The sequence below is a fragment of the Coenobita brevimanus genome, chromosome 84, assembly GCF_032717465.1.
Source record: "Coenobita brevimanus isolate Jiangsu-jjx chromosome 84, ASM3271746v2, whole genome shotgun sequence".
NCBI classification, from domain to species: domain Eukaryota; kingdom Metazoa; phylum Arthropoda; class Malacostraca; order Decapoda; family Coenobitidae; genus Coenobita; species Coenobita brevimanus.
In genome coordinates this window covers 30,219,366-30,229,657 of record NC_137037.1, presented here as the reverse complement: position 1 = coordinate 30,229,657, position 10,292 = coordinate 30,219,366, and positions in this window count along the sequence as shown.

Here is a 10,292-nt window from a genome sequence, read left to right as displayed (position 1 = left end):
TGCTCAGCAGAGCGAAAGTTAGTGGAAAGGCGACGAATGTCGCAGAAGCGAAAAAGTGAGTAAGACAGTGGTTCCAGGCAGCTCAAGTCGTCACTGGGAGAGGGGCGGAAGGTGGAGGCATTTATGGTCCCACCCCCCTTGGGACTCCGAGGCTGAGTGTTGAGACTCCATGATTTTTTGAATTTTGGAAAAAGAAGTGTAGTGTGTACTGTGCATGTAGTTTGGTGTAGATAGTTAGAGAAATTTGTTTTGGAGAGCATGCTGGCCTATTCTCTGTGTAACTGAGACACTGAAAAAGCTCAGCAAAGGGGGATGGTCAGGGACTAGTCCTGAGGGCTGATGAAACGGGAGCTCCAGCACTCCCTGTCATCAGCTTTCCATCCACCTCGGGAGTACTGCCCTGCTCGACTGGTGCTACAGTCTACTCCGTACAGATTTTTTTTTTTTTTTTTTTGATGCGGGGATGACTTTTTGACCCTATTGGATACGTTTATGTGAAGCTACAGAACGTGGCGAATGTTTTTGGCTTATCCTATAGAGCCAGGATTCCAGGGGCTTGAATGATGAGTGAATAGAAGCGTGGCCCATTCGATTAGACAAAATTGGGCTGTCTGGACATTGCTACTCCTCACTCTGCCCTAGGATAGAAAAGGAGGTCCGGATGATGATGATGATAAATGATGACACCTGTACAACAATCCGGTGTATGGATTTTTTTTTATATTTAATTTTCTTTTCACTCCTATTTTCACCTTCGGTAGTATATATATATATATATATATATATATATATATATATATATATATATATATATATATATATATATATATATATGTATATCTTGCTCTCTTGTTCCTGAACTCGATTCTTCTGAATTCTCTACACTCTGGCTTCGGCTTTCCTGTCATTCTCTGACTAAATATATCTGTGCTGTTTACTTATCCCCTAATTCTACTGACTATCAAAAATTCTTCGACTATCTTACTTCTATGATGGAACACATTCTATCCATTTCTCCTTTTTCTGAAATCTCCATTATCGGAGATTTCAATGTTCACCACCACCTTTGGCTCTCCTCTCCTTTCACGGATCCACCGGGTGAACAAGCCTACATCTTTTCTATCCTTAATGACTTAGAGCAGCTTGTACAGCACCCTACCCGTAACCCTGACCGCCTTGGAGAGAGCCCCAACATACTTGACCTCTTCCTCACAACTAATCCTTCTGCTTACTCTGTTAATCTTTTCTCTCCATTGGGCTCCTCCGATCACAACCTTATTACCTTAACCTGTCCTATCACTCCGGTACGGCCTGTGGACCCTCCAGGGAAACGTCATCTGTGGCATTTTGGAGCTGCGGACTGGGAGGGCCCTCAGGCAGTACTCCTTTGATTTTCCCTGGAATGATTATTGCTTCCATGGCCGTGAGCCATCTCAGTGTGCCTTGCGCATTACGGAGGTTATTCTCTCAAGCATGGAAGCATACATTCCTTTCTCATATCCTTTGACTAAGGCAAGAGAGCCTTGGTTTAATCACGCTTGTTCTAATGCTGTCCGCAACAAGGAGAGGGCCTACAGTACAAAAGGTACTGGAGCCAACCCACCCCTGAATCACATCATCTTTACGTTTCCGCCCGGAATCGTGCTAAGTCTGTTCTTCGCTCTACTAAAAATAATTTCATCCATACTAAATGCTCTCAACTCTCCAACTCGAATTCTTCCCGCTCCTTCTGGCACCTTGCCAAAAATCTTTCTAACAACTTTACCTCATCATCCTTCCCTCCTCTTTTCTACTCTGATGGTTCTGTAGCTATTTCTTCTACTGATAAAGCAGATCTCTTCGCACAGACTTTCTCCTCCAATTCCACATTAGACGATTCCGGTGCTGTTCCTCCATCTCTTCCCCCCTCTGACTTCCTCATGGCTGACATTAAAATTTCTTCAGTTGATGTATTTTCTGCCATTACTGGCCTCAGTACTAACAAGGCATATGGGCCTGATGGGGTCCCTCCTGTTGTTCTCAAGAACTGTGCTTCTGTGCTTACACCCTGCCTAGGCAAACTCTTTCGCCTTTGTCTGTCAACTTGTACCTTTCCTTCTTGCTGGAAGTGTGCTCTCATTCAGCCAGTCCCAAAGAATGGTGACCACTCCCAACCCTCAAACTATCGTCCAATTGCTTTAACGTCCTGTATTTCAAAAGTTTTCGAGTCAATTCTCTATAGAAAAATTTTAAGGCATCTTTCCTATCACAACCTTCTTTCCGATCGTCAGTACGGGTTCCGTCAGGGACGCTCCACTGGCGATCTTCTCACCTACCTTTCCGACTCCTGGTCATCCTCCTTTTGGGACTTTGGCGAAAGCTTTGCCATTGCACTTGACATCTCAAAAACTTTCGATCGAGTCTGGCATAAATCTTTAATTTCCAAACTGCCCTCTTACGGTTTCTATCATTCTATCTGTGCCTTCATTGCTAGCTTCCTTTCTGGTCGTTCTATAGCCGCTGTTGTAGACGGCCATCGTTCTTCTCCTAGATCTATCAACAGTGGTGTTCCTCAGGGCTCTGTCCTATCACCTACTCTCTTCCTTTTATTAATCAATATTCTTCTAAGCTGTACATCTAACCCTATCCACTCATACGCTGATGACTCCACCCTTCACCTTTCCATTCGGTTCCCGCAACGCCCATCTCAACAGTTACTTCAACAAACAAGGGATGAGGCTATGGCACACCTAATGTCTGACTTGGCTTGTATCTCTGACTGGGGTAAAAATAATATGGTTATTTTTAATGCATATAAGACTCAGTTCTTACACCTATCAACCCGACAAAATCTTCCACAGGTATACCCACTAATGTTTAATAATATTCAGCTTAATCCTGCATCATCCTTGAACATGATTGGGGTTTCATTTACTCGGGACTTATCTTGGAAAGATCATATTACATCTCTTGTAAAATCTGCTTCCAAGAGATTGAGTGTGCTAAGCCGACTCTGCTCTTTCTTTACCCCTGCACAATTGTTGACTCTATACAGAGGTTTTATCCGCCCCTGTGTGGAGTACAACTCTCATATGTGGGGAGGCTCCCCACATACAGCTCTTCTCAATAGGGTGGAGTCAAAGGCTTTTCGTCTCATTAACTCTCCTCCTCTTACTGACTCCCTTCAACCTCTGTCTCTTCGTCGCAGTGTTGCATCTTTATCTATTTTCTATCGTACTTTAATGGTCACTGCTCCTCTGAACTGTCTGCTTGCATTCCTCCACCTCTACAACGGGTGCGTAGCACCCGTCTGGCAGCAAACTGTCATCCCTTTTCTGTCCAACTCTCTAATGCAAGAGTTAACCGTTACTCCCAGTCTTTCATTTATGCAACAGGTCAGCTCTGGAACTGTCTCCCTCTGTCTGTATTTCCTGCTGCCTATGATCTCCAGTCTTTCAAACGCAGTGTGTCCAGGCATCTCAAAATGATCGGATCTTGAATTTGACTCTTTCTTGTATTTTGTTTTAATCTTGGAGGGAACTGTAACTGCGGGCTCATGGCCTTTGGTTCCTTCTTCCTCGCATAGAATATATATATATATATATATATATATATATATATATATATATATATATATATATATATATATAGTGCCACAAATTTCAGCAGTTTGACTGTAAATTCCACTGTTGATGCTTAAGGACTGCTGGTAGACAACAAAATAACCTAAGTAGAATTTATCGTGAATTATTTTTTAAGTTTAAGGTAAATATTGTCAACCAGTCGATTAAAGGTTAGTAACTACAAGTGATTGAAGTACTTCAATGCATAGAAGTAGCCCATATTGCCCCCTCAATGTATTATTCAGTTCATTAAAGAAGATGTTATAACGTGGTATATTTTACTCTGGTAGGAATGTTAAACCAACCGGGGGTACTCCACAATATCTGGCATCTCACATTGTTCAGCATAGAGGGTTTGCTGAATTATGTTGGATAATTTAGAGGTTACTGTATTAATTATTTGCCTTATAACATAGGATCATCTTTTTGCAGTTGTCCAGGAGCTCCTCAGACAGGTTCATAATACTGTATGTTAATTGTTCCTACATGAATAATATCGTCAGCAGCACCATCAGGAATATTATCCAAAGTTCATTATATTATCGACTCTGGCACCTGGGAAATAACAATTTCTTTCTGCCACAAAACTCATCGAGATGACTGTAGATGACAGTCCCCCTCCTGCTGATCCTTTTTGGTCTCATGTCTATCTATCTATCTATCTATTGCCAGACGCCTCAATCCCGTTCAGGGTGACCACAAACAAATCGACTCCAAATCGCCCTATCCCCCGCCATTTCACTGCCTTGCTCCAAACTCACACCCCCCTCTCTCATATACCTCTCCACCCCATCCCTCCATCTCATCCTCGGCCTCCCCCTCCCTCTTCCCCCCTCCACATCACTCACATACACTCTCTTCGTCAGTCTTTCACCCTCCATCCTCTCCACATGGCCAAACCACCTCAGTGTGTTCCTCATAACGCTTCCTATCACATCCACATCAACACCACAAGGCTCCTTTATATCCGCATTCGTCAGCCTGTCTCTCCATGTGACTCCACAGGCTCCTCTTAAATAACTCATTTCCACTACTTTCACTCTTGACTTGTGTCCTTCCAACAACGTCCAAGCTTCGCTTCCGTACGTTAGAGTTGGTATCACAATACTGTCATGTAGTAACTTTTTCACTTCCATGCTCACTTCCCTGTTTCTTATCACTGCTTTCAAAGAACCAACAACCTTTCTTCCCTGCTGTACCCTCTCAAGCACTTCACCCTCCAAACCTCCATCCTTACTCATCACATTACCCAAGTACTTAAACGTACTCACATTTTCCAATTCCTCACCATCCAACCTCGCTATACATTCACTGACTTCACCTTTCTCAAAGACCATCACTTTACTCTTCCCTACATTCACCTTTAGATTCCGTTTCTTACACTCTCAAACTCATCCACCAAGCATTGCAGCTCCCCTTCGTCTTCACTCAACAACACAGTATCATCTGCAAACAACAGTACAGGGAGTTTCCAAACACTATCCTCTCTCACCAGGGCCACTCCAACATCCACTACCCTACCTTGTACCTCTTTTATTACCCCATCCATGTACAGATTGAACAACCATGGAGACATGACACATCCCTGTTTCAAACCAACTTTCAAAGAGAAAAATTCACTTAGTTCACCATCCACACGCACTGCAGCCTTCGCACCATCGTACATACTCTTCACAGCATTCAACAACTTCCCATCTACTCCATATATTCTTAACACTTTCCACAATCCTTGTCTATCCACCCTGTCATATGCTTTCTCCAAATCCATGAAAGCCGCATACAACTTCTTTCCCTTCTCTAGAAACTTTTCCACTAAAGATCTAAGAATGAATATCTGATCTACACAACCTCTTCCCTTCCTAAAGCCTCCCTGTTCTTCTCCAACTAATTTCTCTGTTCTTTCTCTAACTCTGTCAATAAGTATCCTACCATACACTTTTCCTATTATACTAAGAAGATAAATGCCCCTATGATTACCACACACTTCTTTTTGCCCTTTTCCTTTGTACAAGGGAATAATTATACCTGACTTCCAATCCTCCGGGACTCTACCTTCCTCCCAGGCCAATCTGCACATCTTCCACATCCATTCTACTACTATCTCTCCCCCATGCTTCAGCATTTCACCACACACTCCATCAATTCCTGGGGCTTTCCCCGATTTAACTTTCTTCATTGCTTCCACAACTTCTATCCTACTGATTTCTTCCTGTCTTCTCACCTCCCTCCTTCTCCCAGCCATTCCCCAGCCACTTATACTTGCATTACTTCCATCCTCTGCGTTCAACAATTCTTTAAAGTGTTCTCTCCATCTGCTCACTTTTTCTCCCTTCTCCACTAGTAATCTACCATTTTTATCTTTCACTCCCCTGCTAACTTCACTTCCACCCTGTCTTACTCTTTTCACCTCTTTCCAGAACATTTTCTTACAGTCCCTCCACTTTACACTCAAATTCCTTCCAAATTCCTCATCCACTTTCTTCTTACTCTCTCTTACTAATCTTTTCACCTCTCTCTTTCTTTCTACATATAACTCTCTCTTCCGCCTCTCAACTTCTTCCACGCCCCTATTTCTCATCCATTCATTGTATGCTTTCTTCTTTTGTACCACAGCCTGTTTCACCTCTTCAGTCCACCACGCTGTTCCTTGCACCCCCCTCCGTCTTGTCTTCCTTCCACACACCACATCACATGCTGCACATATTTCTTCTGTAAATATCCTACACACACCTTCCACGTCTCCCATCTGCTCCAATTCATAATTGCCCAATCGTTCCTCCACTTCTCTCTTATACTCTGCCTTTTTCTCATCCTCTTGTAACCTTTCCACTCTCCTTGCAACTACTCCTTCCTCTCTTCTTTCCCTTCTTCTATTCCTCCATCTTACTTGAATTTTAATTCTGGCCACCACCAAGTAGTGGTCAGAAAGTCCACTCCCCCAGCCTCTATAAACTCTTGCATCCATTACACATCTTCGCTATAACTGATGATAGGTATAAAATATTGCATCCCTGTCACCCTCATGCCATTCTGCACTGGCTAGAACTAATTTTATTCAGTATGATCATTACATACTGGGAGGAATGAAAAAAGTGTTTAGATGTCGTTCTATTAGAATAGATGTAAAGAGAAGGCTGTTTGAGGGTGTTGTGGTACCGACTGCGTTATATGGGGCTGAAACATGGAATATGGGTGTAGCAGAGAGGAAAAGTTTGAATGTAATGGAGATAAGGTGCCTGAGGAGTATGTGTGGAGCGACGTGTATGGATCGAGTGCGAAATGATGAAGTGCGAAGGAGAACTGGAGTTGTCCGGGAGATGGCTGGTAGAGTTGAGCAGAGGGTGTTGCGATGGTTTGGGCATATGGAGAGAATGGATAATCGATTGGTGAAAAAGATCACTAGATCTGATGTGAGAGGTGTAAGGCTGAGAGGAAGACCACGAATAGGATGGATGGACAGTGTGAAGAGAGCGCTGGATGTGAGAGGGATGTCTGTTGAGCAAGGAAGAGTGGCTGTGCATGACAGAAATAAATGGAGAGAAATTGTGAATGAATAAGTGATGACACAGCCCTGAAGGGATATTATCCCGCAATTGGTCTGATCAGCTAGTCAGGTCAGGTGCGGGTAAGGGGATGGGTCTGTTATGATGTGGCAGGGGTAAACCAGCTCTGCTGTTGGGCCCTGCTGCGGATGTCACTGATTGCATTGCGCAGTTGACCCTTGTGCGGTGTGGTGCGGTGAGGATCTGTTCGTTCTCCCCTTTGGGGCTAAGATGCAAATGAATGTGTCTGAATGGATGAGTAAATGGGGAGTGTGTCGTCCTGTCTTGGCTACCTCCCATTCCTTGGAGGGAGCGGCCTAGGTATATAGATAGATAGATAGATAGATAGATGATCATTACCGTAGCTGTAGCTGTAGAGGGAGAATAAGCTGCAATGGGTGGAGGAAGGGCTACAGAACTGTCACCATGGGCAGCAACAGCCCTTGGCAGAACAGTGATGTTCTTTTCCATACCGTTTCCATTGTTTTTCCCAACATATTCCTCCAACAAATCGATTGTGTGGTAAGGGTGTTTGTTTTGTCTGTAGCCTCCATCAGCTTTTCCTCAGGGTATAAACCTGTATGGTCAGTAATAAAGCCTGCAGAGAAACTCCTGGAAAAGGATAGCCTATGTATGTTTTATTCTCTGTCATTCTGAAATTTCAGAATTGTTGAGAAAACTTGTATTAAAAAAAAAATAGTATCTAGCATCTAAAAGACATTATGGAGCAAGCTGCTCTTAGATTTAGTGCATTACGTGTGAGCAGAAATTTCACAAGTATTATTTTGTGGCTGCAAACGAATACAGTATAACTGTGCTAAAAACTACAGGAAATATTACTAATAATAATTAATATCTGGAAGGATATGTTATTCATATAATAAAGTAATTCTTTCTGCAAGGAATGGGAATTACCCGAGATCAAGAATGAAGATAAGAGGAATTTTAATGCCTAAAGGAACGAAGAAAAACAATGCACAAGATAAATGATGCCTGTAATGGATTAGAACAACAATGTTTACAGTTTATCAATATCATCAAAAGATTTTAATCAGTAATATTAATTAAAAAATGGGAAGAGGATGTATTAATAAAATTATTTAGCCCACAGACTATGGATGTGTTGCTGCAACCCATATCCGTGGTGTGGCGAATATGAAAAAAAAAAATAAGTGTTTTCACTCGCTACCTTGACATACTTATACCTACCCAAGCATGTTTCAATACAGGCAGACAAAGTTCTGTCATGCCATTAACCTTTGAAAAAAATTGGAGGTCCATAGGAAGCCCAAGGATTGTGGGAGAGTGAACTGGGGAAAATGTGTTTTGTGCAAGGGACCCACGTGGGCATGGGTCAGCATTACACGTGGTCTCCACTCCATGTTAGAGAAAAAAGCTTGGGAGATGACTTCCGTGCTTAATGACCAAAAAAAAATCAAGTTATTCAATATTTTAAAATAATAAAGATGCTTTTTGGACTTCATTTTAGATATGGATATAACCTACAAGAGAAAAAATCATAAGCAGTACACTTACAACTATACATGCCACGTAAGCGTAACTGTAATCGAGGTAACAACACATCGTATGTGTTTCTTTTTCTATCATTAAAATTGCCTGCCTTTAGCAAGGTGAAGAGATAATAGTTTTTGTCGGGTTATGTCTGTATGAATCTTCTGACAAAGTATATCTCGAAAATTTTGGGTGAATTTTCACCATACTTTCAGGAAATAGCAACTGGATTTGATCAATGATGACAGAATACTCACTGCTACATATATGTTTTTTAACCCTCTCGGGCACCATAAATTTTCAATAAGTTTTGGTTCAGTGTACAGAACCAAAACTTCGCTCAGGCTGGCTCCGCTCGTGCGGAAAGGAAAAAAATTATATGGCCCAAATACAGAACCAAAACTTCGCTCAGGCTGGCTCCCTCGTGCGGAAAGGAAAAAATTCTAAGGCCCAATTTACCCTCGGAAATGCTTATATTGTTATAAATCGTATCCCATCATCTTCGCTGATGTTTATACTATCAGATAAGGAAAAAAAACATAAAACATATGAATAAATGTACAGAAATGAAGCCAAAATATACCTTATTTAGGTAACTTCCCAACATCACTGCGAAATATTTTTCCCGTGATGACAGTTACAAAGGACATATCTATGCAGAATTTCACGATCTTTCAAAAGAGACAGGTTTCGAGTTGATCCGTCCAGTAGTTTTCGAGGCAATCGAAAAAAAACTACGAAAATCGCCTAAAAACGTCTGATTTGTTTATTATTTCGTATGTTATTTGTGACACTGTAACAAATATACATGTAAATTCTATCCAGTTTTGTAGCGCACAGGTTAAGGAAGCCCATGATATAATTCACAGTGATATAACCCTTAGTGTTATTGAGAAAATGATTTTTGAAAAGTTATGATGGGTTGCATGCCGTGACAGCACCTATGCTCTGGCCCGTAGGCTATGTTCGTCTTTCGTAACTTTTCCCGAGATAATTATTTACACACATAATTACTTCGCTTTACAAAAGTATGCATAAGAAATAATCAGCTTGATCATGCTTTCTTCAGATTTTTGATGTGACCTATACTTTACGAGTAAAATGACTGGGAGAATAGCAATGAAATGCACCACATTTTCCCTATTAGAAATAGATAGTAAACACACAATTTATACCTTACAATACAATAGTATTAAAACTAAACAAATAAGCTGGTTACTCACGTCCTCTAGCAGTGTTGTGTTTCTTGAGAAGAAATGGACTTGCAGAGTAGACAGGTATGATTACAGCCTGTGTGTGTGTGTGTGTGTGTGTGTGTGTGTGTGTGTGTGTGTGAGTGAGTGGGTGTGTGGATGTGTGTGTGTGTATTTGCGATGTGATGTACTGCTGTATGCTTTCATCAGTATGGTACGGCTCAGTCTCAGTGGTCATGATGGTTCCAGAGGTGGCAGGCGTGACATCAGTGGTGGTAGGATTGGTGGCAGTGATAACAGTGGTGTCAGTTGTCATAGGAGTGATGGCAGTGGTGTCAGTTGTCATAGGAGTGATGGCAGTGGTGTCAGTTGTCATAGGAGTGATGGCAATGGTGTCAGTTGTCATAGGAGTGATGGCAGTGGTGTCAGTTGTCATAGGAGTG